Source organism: Berghia stephanieae, chromosome 6, assembly GCF_034508935.2.
Source record: "Berghia stephanieae isolate SIO BIC M18660-M18661 chromosome 6, UCSD_Bste_1.3, whole genome shotgun sequence".
NCBI classification, from domain to species: Eukaryota; Metazoa; Mollusca; class Gastropoda; order Nudibranchia; family Aeolidiidae; genus Berghia; species Berghia stephanieae.
Genome location: NC_088365.1, coordinates 63102825 through 63117824, shown reverse-complemented (window position 1 = coordinate 63117824; position 15000 = coordinate 63102825). Strand labels below are relative to the sequence as shown.

The following is a 15000-nucleotide window of genomic DNA, read 5'->3' as shown; positions in this document are numbered from 1 at the left end:
TTTCATAGGGCGATAATCAAGTGCTACCCAAAACATTTTTCCGCCAAATCTTAACAGACCCAGCAGCCCAATCACGGCTGGGTGGACAAGGGGAGGGGGGGGAGGGAGTACGAAAAAATCTTGACTCCAACCGGGATCGCTCTCAGTCCACAGAAGAAGCTTTTTCTGTTTCATTCTTGATACTGTTCCAGAGTTTTATAGTTCTGGTAATAAAAAGAAATTCCCCTTATACTAGTTTTGCATCTGTCAATAAAGATATATCTATCTACCTATCCATCCTGGTTTGTTATTCTAAGAGACGTCTTGTTTTTTCTCAATTCCCCCCCCCCCCCAAAAAAAAAAAAAAAAAAAAAAGAAAAAGAAATTCTAAATTAAAGCGAAACTAAATACAAATAAATTCTACTTGAATCGAAGATGCGCCGTAAACTGAGAAGGGGGGGGGGGGGGGGGGGGGGGGGGGGGGGGGGGGGGGTTGCAGCAGAAGAGCATCATTACAAATGGATGTGTTTCGCATGCCAAGTGTGTTCAATGTCAATGTGTGTATAAATCAGACCTGTCTAGAACTACGAAATATTCGTAGAATTACGAATTGTTGGGTCCAGCCGCAGGGCGGCGGCATTCGCCTCTTTGACTCAATAACTCTTGTTGAAAATGAACGTTTAGATCAGATCCTATAGTCAGTCCTAAAGTTTGGAGCATTCTTTTTTTTTTTTTTTTTTGATCAAAGTGAGAACGAATTATTATTTTTAAAGCTATTTAAGGTGACTTTTTCTCTCTTTTTTTCTCCTTTGAAAATACGAATTTTTAACATTACAAGTTGGCAGCTCTGGAAATTAAAGCGGAAAAAAATGAAAATAAATTCTACTTGATTCGGAGATGCGCTGTGAACGGAGGGCAAAGAATGTGGGAGCATTTTTTGTTTTTTCGATCATGGTGAGGATAAGTTTTAATTTGTAAAGCTATTTATACTGACTTTTTCTCTGTTTATTCCCCATTGGAAACTTCGAATTTTTAACATTTCAAGTTGACAGCTCTGGTATATATTTGCAAGTCTGATGATGTTGGTCGTGTCGCCTAGGGGAGATAAATCTGGTCTAATCAATCCTTTATGATTGTCGTGTTTGTGATGGAATTGAATAATATTGAATATCCACTTGCTTTGGTCTGGGAGAATTTTAGTACAACAATGATACAATAACAAATTAATGTGACCCACCTTCGTTTTATACTCGATTCTGTCCCAAAGTTTTACAGCTCTGGTAATAATTAAAAAATTATTCCCCTTATGATAGTTTTGTATCTGGCTATAAATATTATATATCTAACCACCTATCAATCCCAATTTGTCATTCTAAGAGATGTCTTTTGCTTTCTCAATTTCTCCCCCCCCCCCCCCCCCACTCACCCAAAATAAAATGGAAGTTACACCGAATGTTAATGCAAATAAATTCTACTTGATTCAATCAAAGATTCACCGTGAACTGGGGGCAACGAATAGGGGCGGGGAGGGAGGGGGAGGGCAGAAGATGAGAGCATCATTACAAATGAATCTGTTTCACATCCCAAGTGTGTCCTCTGGGAGGATTTTAGTACAAGAATGAGACAATAACAAATTAATGTGACCCACCTTCGTTTCATACTCGATTCTGTTCCAACGTTTTACAGTTCTGTTAATAATAATTTTAAAAATTCCCCTTATGCTAGTTTTGTATCTGGCTATAAATATATCTCTATCTACCTATTAATCCCGGTCTCTCTATGAGATGTCTTGTTTTTCCTCAACCCCCCCCCCCCCCTCCCTCTCCACCGGCCGCTCCCCCAAAATGGAATTTAAAGCGAATATAGATGCAAATAAATTCCACTTGATACAAAAATGCGCCGTGAACTGAGGGCAAGGATTTCAGTGGGGAGTGGGGGGGGGGGGGAAGTGGGGGGGGGTGCAAAAGTTAAGAGCATCTTGGTTCTAAACAAAGAAAATCGGTACTTTTTATCATTCATGCTGGCTAGAACTTTTTCACGTGTCATGTGATCAGAATATATAAAAGTCAAAACATGATCACATATATAATGTTGTTTTTCTCCTCTGGATACACTTCTATGCTCGGCGGAGAAGTCTTTCATAAGGGCATCCGCCATTGTTACGATAGTTTAGAACCAGTTACTAAGTTACTATGTGTCATTACGAGGGAAGTGACGTCACGACTGTTGAAGCCTGTTCGGGTGATCAAATTCGTGAATAAGTATGGATAGTATGCGCTTGGCTCAAAAACTCGCATTGCCATCCGGACATATAACGGACCAACACACAAACCTATGTGTAATCTTGGTCATTTACAGTCTGGTTGATACAGTTTAATGAGAATTACTCATAAACGTGGATGGCAAAAAAGAAAGAAAACAATGACAAAGACCTGAGTGACGTCATCTTCATTCTATCTAGAGATATAATAATAATGCTGAAAACTTATATAGCGATATAGAACAAAGTTGACGTCACTCACCTCTTTGTAATAGTTTTTAACAAGCCTTTTTATGAGTAGTTCTCATTAAATTGTATAAACCACACTATAGGTAGTTCGAAGATGACGTCATTCAGGTCTTTGTTATTGTTTTTTGCCATCCGCGTTTATGAGTAATTCTCACTAAACTATATTAACCAGCCTATAGATAGAATGCGCTTGGCCAAGGAGTTCACAACATTGCCATCCGGAAGTATATCGGACCAACACACAAACTCTGTGTAACCATGAACTTTTATAGTCTGGTTAATACAGTTTAGTGAGAACAACTCACAAACGCGGATGGCAAAAACAATAACAAAGGCCTGAGTGACGTCATCTGCATACTATCTATAAACGATCATGGTTACACACAGTTATGTGTGATCGCCAGTTATACTTCCGGGTGACACTGTTGTGAACTTCTTAGCCAAGTGCATACTATCTATAAACGTTCAAGGTTACACAAAGCTTTATGTGTTGGGACGTTCTATCCGGCTAGCGGATGTTATGAGCTTTTTAGATAATCTCAATGCATCAACAGGCGTAGGACTCCAAACGATGCCGGTCGATACAGAATACAGCCACACACAAAAGGCAGAAGTCGATATCCCAGGTCGCAAAACCATTACCTGCCAGTTGGGGGAGGTGGGGGGGGGGGGGGGGGGGGGGACGAATCAGTTATCTACCTTCATTTCGGTGCCATATTTGTGTCTATTCATTCTGTTACTGTTGTGGCCCAAGATGGTCTAGTGGTATTATGGTATTACACTCGCTTTCGGATCGGAAGGACCTGGTTTCGAGCCTCGCTCGGCGCATAGTTGAGCCCTTGGAAAAGTCTCTTTATTCACAATCTCTCACCGTACTCATTTATTTATAAAATGAGTACATGGAGGTTAACAGCGATGTCCCTGTCCGAAAAAACAGACGTCATGTAACGCCCTACATGTTAAGTGTTGCTGATGACCAGGGACCCCCGTGCTTTGAGCACGTTTAATGGATATTGCGCTATATAAAGTTTATTTCAAAAATAATCTTCTCAATCTTTTAGCACTAACTACTTCATTAGTCCAAATGTGACCTTTAACATCCGACTCATTATTTGCCATGAGAGATTTTGGTATTCCTGCTTTTATGAGGTCTCCATGGACCAAGATGGAGTAACTTGTGCATATAATGAATACACACCGAACTATTTTCTTGTATTTTTCATCTACTCTGATTATGGGATGATTTTTAAAAAAGTTTTTTTCTCTAGAAATGTTCTCATTGCTTTGTCTGGCACCGTTTCATGAACACTATTTTCAGATCTTTATTTCACAAATAATCTTCCCAATCTTCTAACACTAACTACTTCATTAGTCCAAATGTGACCTTTAACCCCCGACTCATTATTTGTCATGAGAGATTTTTGTATTCCTGCGCTGGAATCTCCACGGACCAAGATGGAGTAACGTGTGCATAATATTATGAATACATAATGAAGTTGGAGGGTCAAGCAATCAGACATGAGATGTACGTAACTTCTAAGTATCTCATCATAAACCGGGCCGCCCCCCCCCCCCCCCCCCCCCCCCCCCCCTCATCTCTCCACCCTATCTTCCTCGCCTTGACCTTTTCTGTGTCATTTACATTATAGATGATCTTTGAGTTTGAGGTTTCGACGAAAGGGGCTATAGAACAATGCTTATTATTATTATTATTATTATTATTATTATTATTATTATTATTATTATTATTATTATTATTATTATTATTATTATTATTATTATTATTATATCATTATTATTATTATTATTATTATTATTGTTATTATTATTATTATTATTATTATTATTATTATTATTATTATTATTATTATTATTATTATTATTATTATTATTATTGTTATTATTATTATTGTTATTATTATTACTATTATCATGGAGCCGGAGTTTATCCCGATTATTTAATAGCTAGAAAAGGACAACAGCAATTGCTTGCTTCCCTTTGGATAGCCTGTCTATCGCAAAGTAATTTCCGCCATACCTAACAGACCCGACTACCTAATCACTACTATATGGACATGGGAAGGTGGGCCTGACAATAATATTGACTTGACCCGGGATCGATCTCAGTCCTTTCGTATGGGAAGCTAGTGCTCTATCAACTGAGCTAAACGAGACCCCCCTCCCTTCAATAAGACCGATGGAGCAGGATTCTATCCCCCTTTGTTCCATTGCAAGTGCTTTCCTCCAGATGTAAAAAAAAACAGCAACCCAGTTACTATCAGATGAATAGGGGGAACGGTTAGAAAGCATACGAACTGCTCCCGGGATCAATACCGGTCCCTTTCCACGGTTTGCGACCAACTGAGCTAATGAATCCGTCTTGCTTTGAAAAATAACCACCAACCCCCCCCCCCCGCCCCCCCCCCAAAGCAAGATAAAAAAAATCGAAAAAAAAAAAAACAAACATACAGCAACAAAAATTAAAATCCAGAATAATTTTGTTGAACGCAATGGTATCGATTTTAATTTTAAGAAAAGAAAAGTCTGGTGAAATGTCGGTTGAAATTTAGAGAATTAATCAAATATTTATAAAGAATTCTTTGTTTACCCAAATCTGCGTGTAAATTTTTACAGGCCAAATACCAGGACGCAATACGATTCAATAGTCTGATGTCACGCCGCCTGGCAACGGCGGCCATATTGGTTCTAAACAAAGAATATCATTACTTTTTGTTTTTCATGCTGGCTCGAATTTTTCATATGCCTTGTGATCAGAATGTGTAAAAGTCAAAAATGATCAAATTTATGGGGTTTTTTTGCTCTGGATACCCTTTATGTTTGCCGGAGAAATATTTCATACGGGCGTCCGCCATTGTTCCGATAGTTTAGAGCCAGTGTTGCTAAGTTACCATGCGTCATTAGGAAGGAAGTGACGTTATGACTATTGAATCCTATTATTATTGATGGTTCGCCCGTTACTAAGCAATAGCCAATCAGAATATTGCCTGTCATTTACACCGTTTCGTCCCTTTGACTATTTAGTTCCTGTAGGAAAAGGTTTGAGATCCGTGTCAAACCGTGGCCTTCGTAAAGTTATGGCCAGACCGTGGCCTTCGTAAAGTTATAGCCTGACACTGACCAAAAAATGACGTCAAAATGCCAGTCTTTTGCCACAAAAGAAAACAAATCGTGAGTTGTATCCAATAGTTCAACCAATGAAATAACTTGTTTCCATGAGCTCTACTAACGATAACTCACGAGGCGGTGTAAAAAACAAATAATGACGTCAAACTGCCAGTCCTTTTGGATTTCAGTGTCAGGCTATAACATAACGATGGCTACGGTCAAACACACAAACAGGTCAGGCCCAGTCAGTGAGTATTTTATCACAATATTTTGACACACTGATAACCGAATTGCATCGCAAGACCTGAACACACGATGCATTTTTTTTCAATAATCTGTGTTAAAATTGTGAGTGATGCTCAGGACCTGTGGGCGGTTTACTCCAAGTAATAGGCAAGCACTTAAGGTGGCCACGGGTCTTCGGTTGACGATCAGTGGTTGAATTCAGGGCCAAAATATTATACTATAATTTTAAATTTTCGAGTCAAAAATAAAACAAATTTAATGTTTGGTGTACCTAAATGCGGCTATGTGGTCTTGTGGTATGACACTCGCTTTCGGATCGGAAGGTCCTGGGTTCGAGCCTCGCTCGGCGCATAGTCGAGTCCTTGGAAAAGGCTCTTTACTCATATTCTCTCATCGGGCTCAGGTGTAAAATGAGTCTATGGCCGTCAACAGCATTGTCATGTCATGTCGGAAAAATTATAATATCGCCCGACAGGCGTCATGTCTCGTTCTACGTGTTATGTGTTCTGTTGGTCTGGGACCCTTTATAAAGCGCTTTAAGCACATTTAGTGGATATTGCGCTATAGAAAAGCTCAAAGGTTTTTGTTTTTTGTTTATTTTTAAAAATTATTATTTGACTCGTTTTAATATGATATACGATAACTGAAGTACTTGTCAAAAGTGTATGCACGGTATGTTGATTGAAGAACTGAAGGCTCATGCTATAAGATAATAGTTTAAAAGGATCCATGCCAATAGCTTGACAGACATAGCAATAAGAGGCCACAGAGTACCCATCAATTGGATTCAATAGTCTGGTGTCACGTCGCCCAGCAAATGTGGCCATCGTGGTTCTAAACAAAGAAAATCAGTACTTTTTATTCTTTATCCTGGCTATAACTTTTCATATGTTGTGTGATCAGAATGTGTAAAAGTCAAAACATGATCAGATTCATAATGATTTTTTTTCTTCTGGATACGCTTTTATGCTCGTCGGAGAAATATTTCATAAGGTCGTCCGCCATTGTTCCGATAGTTTAGAGCCAGTTACTAAGTTACCATGCGTCATTATGAGGGAAGTGACGTCACGACTGTTGAAGTGTATTATGGGTTTGTTTTACGGTTGTTTCAATGGACAATATTTTGCGTTGATTTTAGATTATTTCCATTACAACAATGGGCCCGTGACAATGCGGGTTATCAGACCTGCAAATAAGTAAAACGCCGGCGACACCAAGAAATCGTAGATTGGAAGATAGGGTCAAATCCAGGGGTCACATTAAATTTTCAAACCGTTTTGAACCAGGGTCTCGACGCCCTACCCGCTGATATGAATAATAGATGGGTTTTTTTCGTGGCCAAAGGCTTGTCTTTTGACGTAATTTTTTATCATTGTCAGGCTATAGGGAATGAGATTAGCGGAAGAGTAGCGTCCCTTGATTGGACGTCACCGGTGGAGAAGTTATTTGTAAACAAACCAACTACGAGCCAAGCGCTCCAAATACAAAATTATTAAACATTATTCATATTTCTGTACAAAAATGCATAATTGATTATGATATGCATTTTTGTACAGAAATATGAAAAATAAAATTTGTATTTGGAGCGCTTGGCTTGTAGTTAGTTTGTTTACAAATAACTTCTCCGCCGGAGACGTCCAATCAAGGGACGCTACTCTTCCGCTAATCTCATTACCTATAAGTTGAGGATGGCAAAGGTCAGACTGTCGAAGTAAGAACTTACTATATACGTTTTATTCAACTATCTACCATCCTTTTGTACAAACTTAAGCTTTTATATAGGGCAATATCCACACAATGTGCTAAAAGCGCTTTACAAAGGGTCCCTGACCAAGAGCAACATGTAATATGTAAAACGAGACATGACGCCTGTTAAGCGATATTACAATTTTTGTTTTCGACAGAGACAACGCTGTTAACGGCCAAGCACTCATTTTACACCTGAGAGAATGTGAGTAAAGAGTCTTTTCCAATTGATTCACTCTAACAACAAACGCCATTATATATCACATATTATCATTATCTCATTAGTCTGTAGTGGTTCATTCATCCTGTTTTGTTAATAAAGGGGAAACCCGAACCGTCAACATTATCTGTTTACCTTCATTAAATTGAAGCTTACATTCAATTTCACGTTGTTAATTATTTCAGAGAAAACAGAGAAAAATGCAAGAGAAAAAAAGCATCCTATTAAAATCAGGATGACTTTCCTGGGACGGTTGGTACCCATTTTTAAAAATTGAGCTTTATATACCGCAATATCCACAAAATGTGTTCAAAGCGTCTTACAAGGGGTACCTGGCAAATAGCAACATTTAACATGTAGGACGGGACATGACGCCTGTTAGGCGATATTACAATTTTTCAGACAGAGACAACGCTGTTAACGGCCAGATACTCATTTTACACCTGAATACTATGAGAGAATGTGAGTAAAGAGCCTTTTCCAAGGACTCATATAATATGCGCCGAGCGCGAGGCTCGAACCCAGGACCATCCAATTCGAAAGCGAGTGTTATACCACTAGACCACATAGCCGCACAAAATGATTTCTTTGGGATTTGTTTCCTGCTTTTTCTGGCACTGTTTCATACACATTTTTCGGATGTTTTTCTCAATTCTCATACTTGATATCCGGTTTGATTCATGAATCTTTTTTTACTCATCTTTCAGCAATCCATAATGGGATTCGAACACTGGACCTAAATTATGTCACAGGCCGATAAATCACACACGCCTCTGTAAATGGGTAAAATATGATGATGCGAGAGAAAGAAAGGAAGATATATATATATATATATATATATATATATATATATATATATATATATAGATAGATTGATTGATAAATAGATAAAAAAAAAAAAGAGAGAGAGAGAGAGAGAGAGAGAGAGAGAGAGAAAGAGACAGAGTGAGAGAGAGAGAGAGAGAGAGAGAGAGAGAGAGAGAGAGATGAGAGATATAGAGAAAGAGAGATTAGGAGAAATAGATAGGGAGAGGGGAAGAGAAAGAAAGAGAGGGGAGATAAACAAATATTGAGGGGAACAGAGAAAGAGAGATAAAGAGAAAGAGAGAGAGAGAGAGAAAGAGAGAGAGAGAGAGAGAGAGAGAGAGAGAGAGAGAGAAGTTGTGACATCAACCCTCCACTCTTTTGGTTCCTGAATCCTTGGGAGTGTGCATGTATGTAACCAGTCCTTCTGAGTACTAATAATGGATAGGTTACATAAAGTGGTTTAACTATTTCAGTAGCAGGATATGATTGAGACAGATTCTTAGGATTACGGGCGGGACGTAAAAGAGAGAAGAAAAAAAACAATAACAAAGACATGAGTGACGTCATTTACGTTCTATCAATAGAAGGAACGAGTTGACGTTACTCAGCTCTTTGTTGTTGTTATTAGCCAGCCATTTGTATAATTAGAAAATAGTAAATAATGAATTTATATAGCGCCTAAATATCCACGTTAATCGTGCTCTGCGGCGCTTTACATAATAAAAATGTTTAAAAACAACAAAATTAAAAATAACGACACTACATAATAAGCATGAATACAAAAACAAAAACTAAGCAACATCTATATTATGAAAAATAAGCCTCACGGAACAACTCAGTCTTCAGACATTTCCTAAAAGATGGTAAATTTTCACAGGACTTTGTCCGAGGACTAAATGCGTTCCATAGGCGTGGAGCTATGGATGAAAAGGCTTTTTTATTTTACCAAAAGTGGATTTTGAGGTGGTAACCTTTAGGAGTTGGGACTGAGATGATCTTAAATTTCGAGTGGGTACATATTTTCTAATCAGTTCCTGCAAATATTCAGGTGCCAATCCATCCAGACATCTAAAAACATAGCACAATATCTTAAATTCTATTCTAAACTTCACAGGAAGCCAATGCAATTCCTGGAGAACTGGTGTTATATGATCTCTTTTTTTCGTTAATTTTATAAGTCTAGCGCTTTATTTTGAATTTTTTGTAGTTGATGAATTAATCTACTTTGACAGCCAATGAGAAGGCAATTGCAATAATCTAATCTGCTATCTGCTAGTAATAAACGAATTAACAAGCATCTTTGTAATATCTTCATCAATATAATGTCTGATTCTTCCAATGTTTCTAATGTGATAGTTACAACATTGGCATATTTTTTAAACATGATCTTCCATGGATAACCTTGATCTAAATACACCCCAAGATCTCTCACACAAGAACTAGGTTTAATAGCATTTTCACCCACTAGTATCTCATTTGTAGATATTTTTGAGAGTTGATACATATTTCCAAAAATTATCATTTCCGTCTTGTCATCATTAAATTTAAGTTTATTATTTTAAGTATTTTAGTTCTCACCAAAATCTATCAATCAGAAAATAAAAGTTCAAGGTTATACATGTTTGTAGGTTATATCCGGCTGGCGGATGTTATGACTAATTTATCAAAACTCTTAGTATCAATAACATACCAACACAAAAAAAACTATGCATAAACTTGAACGTTGATAGTCTGATTTATATAATTTAGTGATTACTAATCACCAAAATGGGTATCTAATACAATAGCAAAGAGATGAGTGACCTCATTTTTGTTCCTTCGATAATATTATGATAACGAAGGTTGCGGTCTGAGGATTAGAACAAAGAGCAGAGTGACGTCAACTGCATTTACTCTACAGATAGCTCAAAGATGACGTCACTCAGGTCTTTGTTATTGTTTTTGCCATCCGCGTTTATGAGTAATTCTCACTAAACTGTATTAACCTGACTATAAACGTTCAAGGTTACACACAGTTTTGTGTGTTGGTCCATAATACTTCCGGATGGCAATGTTGTGAGCTTCTCAGACAAGCGCATACTATCTATATATGATGACGTAGAATGCGGACTGAGGATACGAACAAATAGCAGAGTGACGTCAACTGCATTTACTCTATAGAGCTAGTAAGGAACAAATGAAATGAAAACGCCAATGATGACGTGCGGCTATGTGGTCTAGTGGTATGACACTCGCTTTCGGATCGGAAGCTCATGGGTTCGAGCCTCGCGCTCGGCGCATAGTTGAGTCCTTAGAAAAGGATATTTACTCACATTCTCTAACCATACCCAGGTGTAAAATAAGTACCTGGCCGTTAACAGCGTTGTCTTTGTCCGAAAAATTGTAATATCGCCTAACAGGCGGCATGTCCCGTCCTACATGTTAAATGTTGCTGTTGACCGGGGACCCCTTGTAAAGCGCATTGAGAACATTTTAGTGGATATTGCGCTATATAAAGCTCAATTTTATGACAAAAATAGGGTACGGATAAGTGCCAGCAGATGAAGACAGAGAATAAAAAGTCACGCTGGATAGCTTAGTCTGTCGGCTTGTGCGACCGCTCGCTGTCCTTTCTCTCTCCTGGCCAGGCGGAGGGTGTCGTGTCAATGGAGGCGATCTATATTCATGCTTTCGTCCAACTTAGTCATCGGTCACATGATTTTTTGCTGCGTAACGATTGGACATTCCTTAATAAATCTCAACACGCTACTTTGTTTATGAAAGTTGTAAACATACCCATGAGTCATGCTGAGCAAAATTACCAATTGTATCATTGAATATCTCTCAAACTGTGAAAACTTTTCACTATGTGGGTCATTTTGAGCGCAGTTTGCAATGTGACCAATGACCTCGAGCACATGGAAATGTAATATAGATCATGCCCATAAGATCCTGAGTTTGGCACTGACCCCGTGACTTATTATTCTATGTTTCTTCGGGCACTTCTCCATACAAAGTGCCCGCTCCACACATTTTCTCATCAAGCTGAAACAATGTAACATTATAATAATATAATGTAGTTCCCCCGGGCAGGGAACTGTTCCGATTATATTTACCAGGTAAATGAGGGGAGGGAGGGGGAAAGAGGAGAGAATCTGTTCAGCAATTTTCTGTTGCCTTTGACCAAAAACAAAAAGCCCCATTATTAAGACTCTAATTTCATCAAGAGTGATAGACGAAATACTTGTCGATGCCTGTCAACTTTACTCAACGTCTGTCTATGATTTGCCAGATTCATTTTGCAAAAAGAACAATGCCAAATAAGACAAATGAAAAGCTAAAAGGTCTGAAAAAAAAGACAAAATTTTCCAGTCATCAATTATAATGCTAAAAGCGACATGGAAATAGAAATAAATAATTTTTCCTTATCCCTCTGTCAACAGATAGTGTCTTGGTTGAAATTTTGAAAACGCTCGCAGCGTCTTGTTAGTATAAGGGTGTAGATTTGTATTAAGAAAAGTGAGTGGAGCAGGCACGTATGTTGATAATAGCAAGAAATGAAGTGAGTAATAAAGTGCCTGAAGACAACAGAAAATAAAAACTTCACGGCAGCAATGGGGGCTCGAACCCGCGACCTCATGGTACAACATCGCCTGGCCGGGGAGATCGTGACTCTACCGTATGAGCTATCCACGACCCCACAAAATAGTCGCTTCAAACCTCAGTCTAACTAGAGCCTCTCTCCCCAACTTCCTGAGGTCACAGGTTCAACGCACTTTTTATTCTCTTTTGTCTTCTGGCACTTTCCTACTCACTTCATTTCGTGTACATTTGTATAATTTACGAAATTATGGTTAATTTTTCTATAAAATAGATGGTTTTAAAAACATAATGAATTTTTAAATGCAAAATCCCAACATACTTTAGATAACACTGAGTCATTGGAATTTGGCATTGTAAACACCATTTTGGCGACACGTCGTTGCCGTGGAGACACGATAACAATATACATTAATTTGTCAAGGCCTGTCATGTTCATTTAACAAAGGAAGAATAGAAGGAGTCGCACTTAGGGCGTTTTCCCTGTGTGACTTAACCAGGGGTCACATCGTATGTTATTGTGAAAAAGCTAAAATGGTATTTTTTTTTTTTTCTCTCATTTTAATTTTAAAAGCCTATTTTAGCATCAGGATCACCTCCCCCTTCTCCCCCCCCCCCCCCCCCCCCCCCCCCCTCCTTCCCGAAAAAGAAAGAAAAAAAAAAATAGAAGAAGAAGAACCCCTTAAGGGCTGTGTGTCACATTTATATTTTAGCCAGTTAACAGCCTACTCCGGAAAGACAAGGATTTTCAAAAAATTGGCCAGATATTTCGTCCTTCAAATATCGATCGATTTAAACGACCCCGATCTTGGCAAAAATTATCCAACCTGGGACTTCGCAAAGTCTTCCTTTACGGCCCAGGTTTGAGAGGTTTTGCAAAGACGAGGGTCGCGTCATTTAAATCGATCGATGTTTGGAGGACGAGTTTTCTGGTCAATAAAAACAAAAATCCGTGTTTTTTCCGGAGCACAGCAGTTAACTGGTTAAACATCAGGAAATATAAATTTGGATATGTAGCACATCGCCTTAAACGGTTGTTTGTTTAGTTTTTGTTTGTTTGTTTTTTTGTTTGTTTTTTTTTTTGTTTTTTGTTTTGTTTTTATTTTGTGATTTTTTTTGGTGTTATTTAGTTGTTAGTTTTTTTTTGTTTTTGTTTTTTTTTTTTCTTTTTTTTTCTGTTTTTTTTTTTATGGCAATGATATGAGCTTCTAGCCAAGCGCAAGGGGACCGCTGATTACTTCGACTGGTAAGACAGGGTGTACTTGAGACAGCTACTAGCCTTGCGGCTCAACGCCATCTTCATTCCATCCATGCATATCAACGGAAATAATTGCACCTTCATTTTCTCAACATTTGTGGCCCGTCGCCACAAAACGGTATTATGTCGGGATGAACCACAAACTAGGGGCAGCGTGGCTCAGCGATACGGTCTTTGCTTCGTACCCGAAAGGTAACGAGTTGTATCGCCCGCCGCTGCGCTGTGTGGCCTTGAGCAAGTCACCTCAATTGGCGGCGCTGCACTGCGGCTAACGCCTTGGTTATTCCAGTGTTCCCTTGGAATAGACCCTAAAGACAAATTTCTCCTATGGGATGAATAAAGGGAATTTTAATTATAATTCTTCTAAAAAGTCAAGTTAAAGCCAAACTGATAAAAAATTTGAATTATTGCGGTTCAGCAACCTAAAATATGATATTCATTCTCTTCAATAAAACATACAAACGCAACCCATGTCTGATATTTCTGGTTACAAATTCCATTTTCAGCATTTTAATCATCCCGACATAATACCGTTTTGAGACGAGGGGTCACACATTTTTTGACATTTTTACATAGAGCATTTATATTATAGCGCAATATCCACTAAACGTGCTCAAATTGCTTTATAAGGGGTCCCAAACCAACAGCAACGCTTAACATGTAGGACAAGACATGACGCCTGTTCGGCGATATAATATTAGACTTTTCCCGATCGGGCAAATCTGTTAACAACATTAACAACAAAGTACTCATTTTACACCTGATTGCGGTGAGATAATGTGAGTAAAGAACTTTTTCAAAGACTCAACTATGCGCCACCTAAAGAGGGACTCGAACCTTGGCCCTTCCAATCCGAAGGAGACTGTCATACCACAAGACCACATAGCCGCATAGGTCCACAAAAGCCTGTCCACATATTATAGAAATTAAGGTGCAGGCACCAGTATAAGATAAAGATATGAACAAGTGTGTATGAAAGGTGCCAGACAAAGCAAGAAAGAAAAATACAAGAAAAAAAAAACATCCCAAAAAATCAGTCTACCTGATATTTATTATCAGAAGGTAATCAGAAGATCAGAGGTTCGATCCCCAGTCAAGGTAGAAAGATTTTTCGGGATGGTTTTTTTTTTCTTCTATTTTTCTTTCTTGCTTTGACTGGCACCTTTCATACACACTTGTTCAGATTTTTTTCCACAAATTATGAGGACATTACAACTCTTAACTCACTCAATCCTAGAGATTTTTGTTACTTTCAAAATTGGAATAAAATGTATTAAAAATGAGCATGTTCATAGATAGTTTTATTCATCATGTAAAAACTAAAAAACATTAGCGTTGATACTTCGCCTATAATTTGTCTCAGAAAAATGTAATAAATAGGCATGGGGTGAAAGTAACCCCGGGTATACTACGGGTATAGTCGGTGTCAGGCATGAGTGGGTTAATATGAATAATTGTGACCCTTCGCCTCAAAATGGTATTAAGTCGGGTTCGTTAAGATGTTGAAAATTGAATTTATAGCCTATCAGA

General features: G+C 38.3%; 1 protein-coding gene across 2 annotated transcripts in view; it reads right to left on the bottom strand.

Annotated features, from left to right (window-relative positions):
• Window positions 1-15000, bottom strand: part of LOC144975420 (universal stress protein in QAH/OAS sulfhydrylase 3'region-like) — a 39965-nt gene that overhangs the window by 20088 nt on the left and 4877 nt on the right. The gene's annotated exons all lie outside the window — the stretch shown is intronic.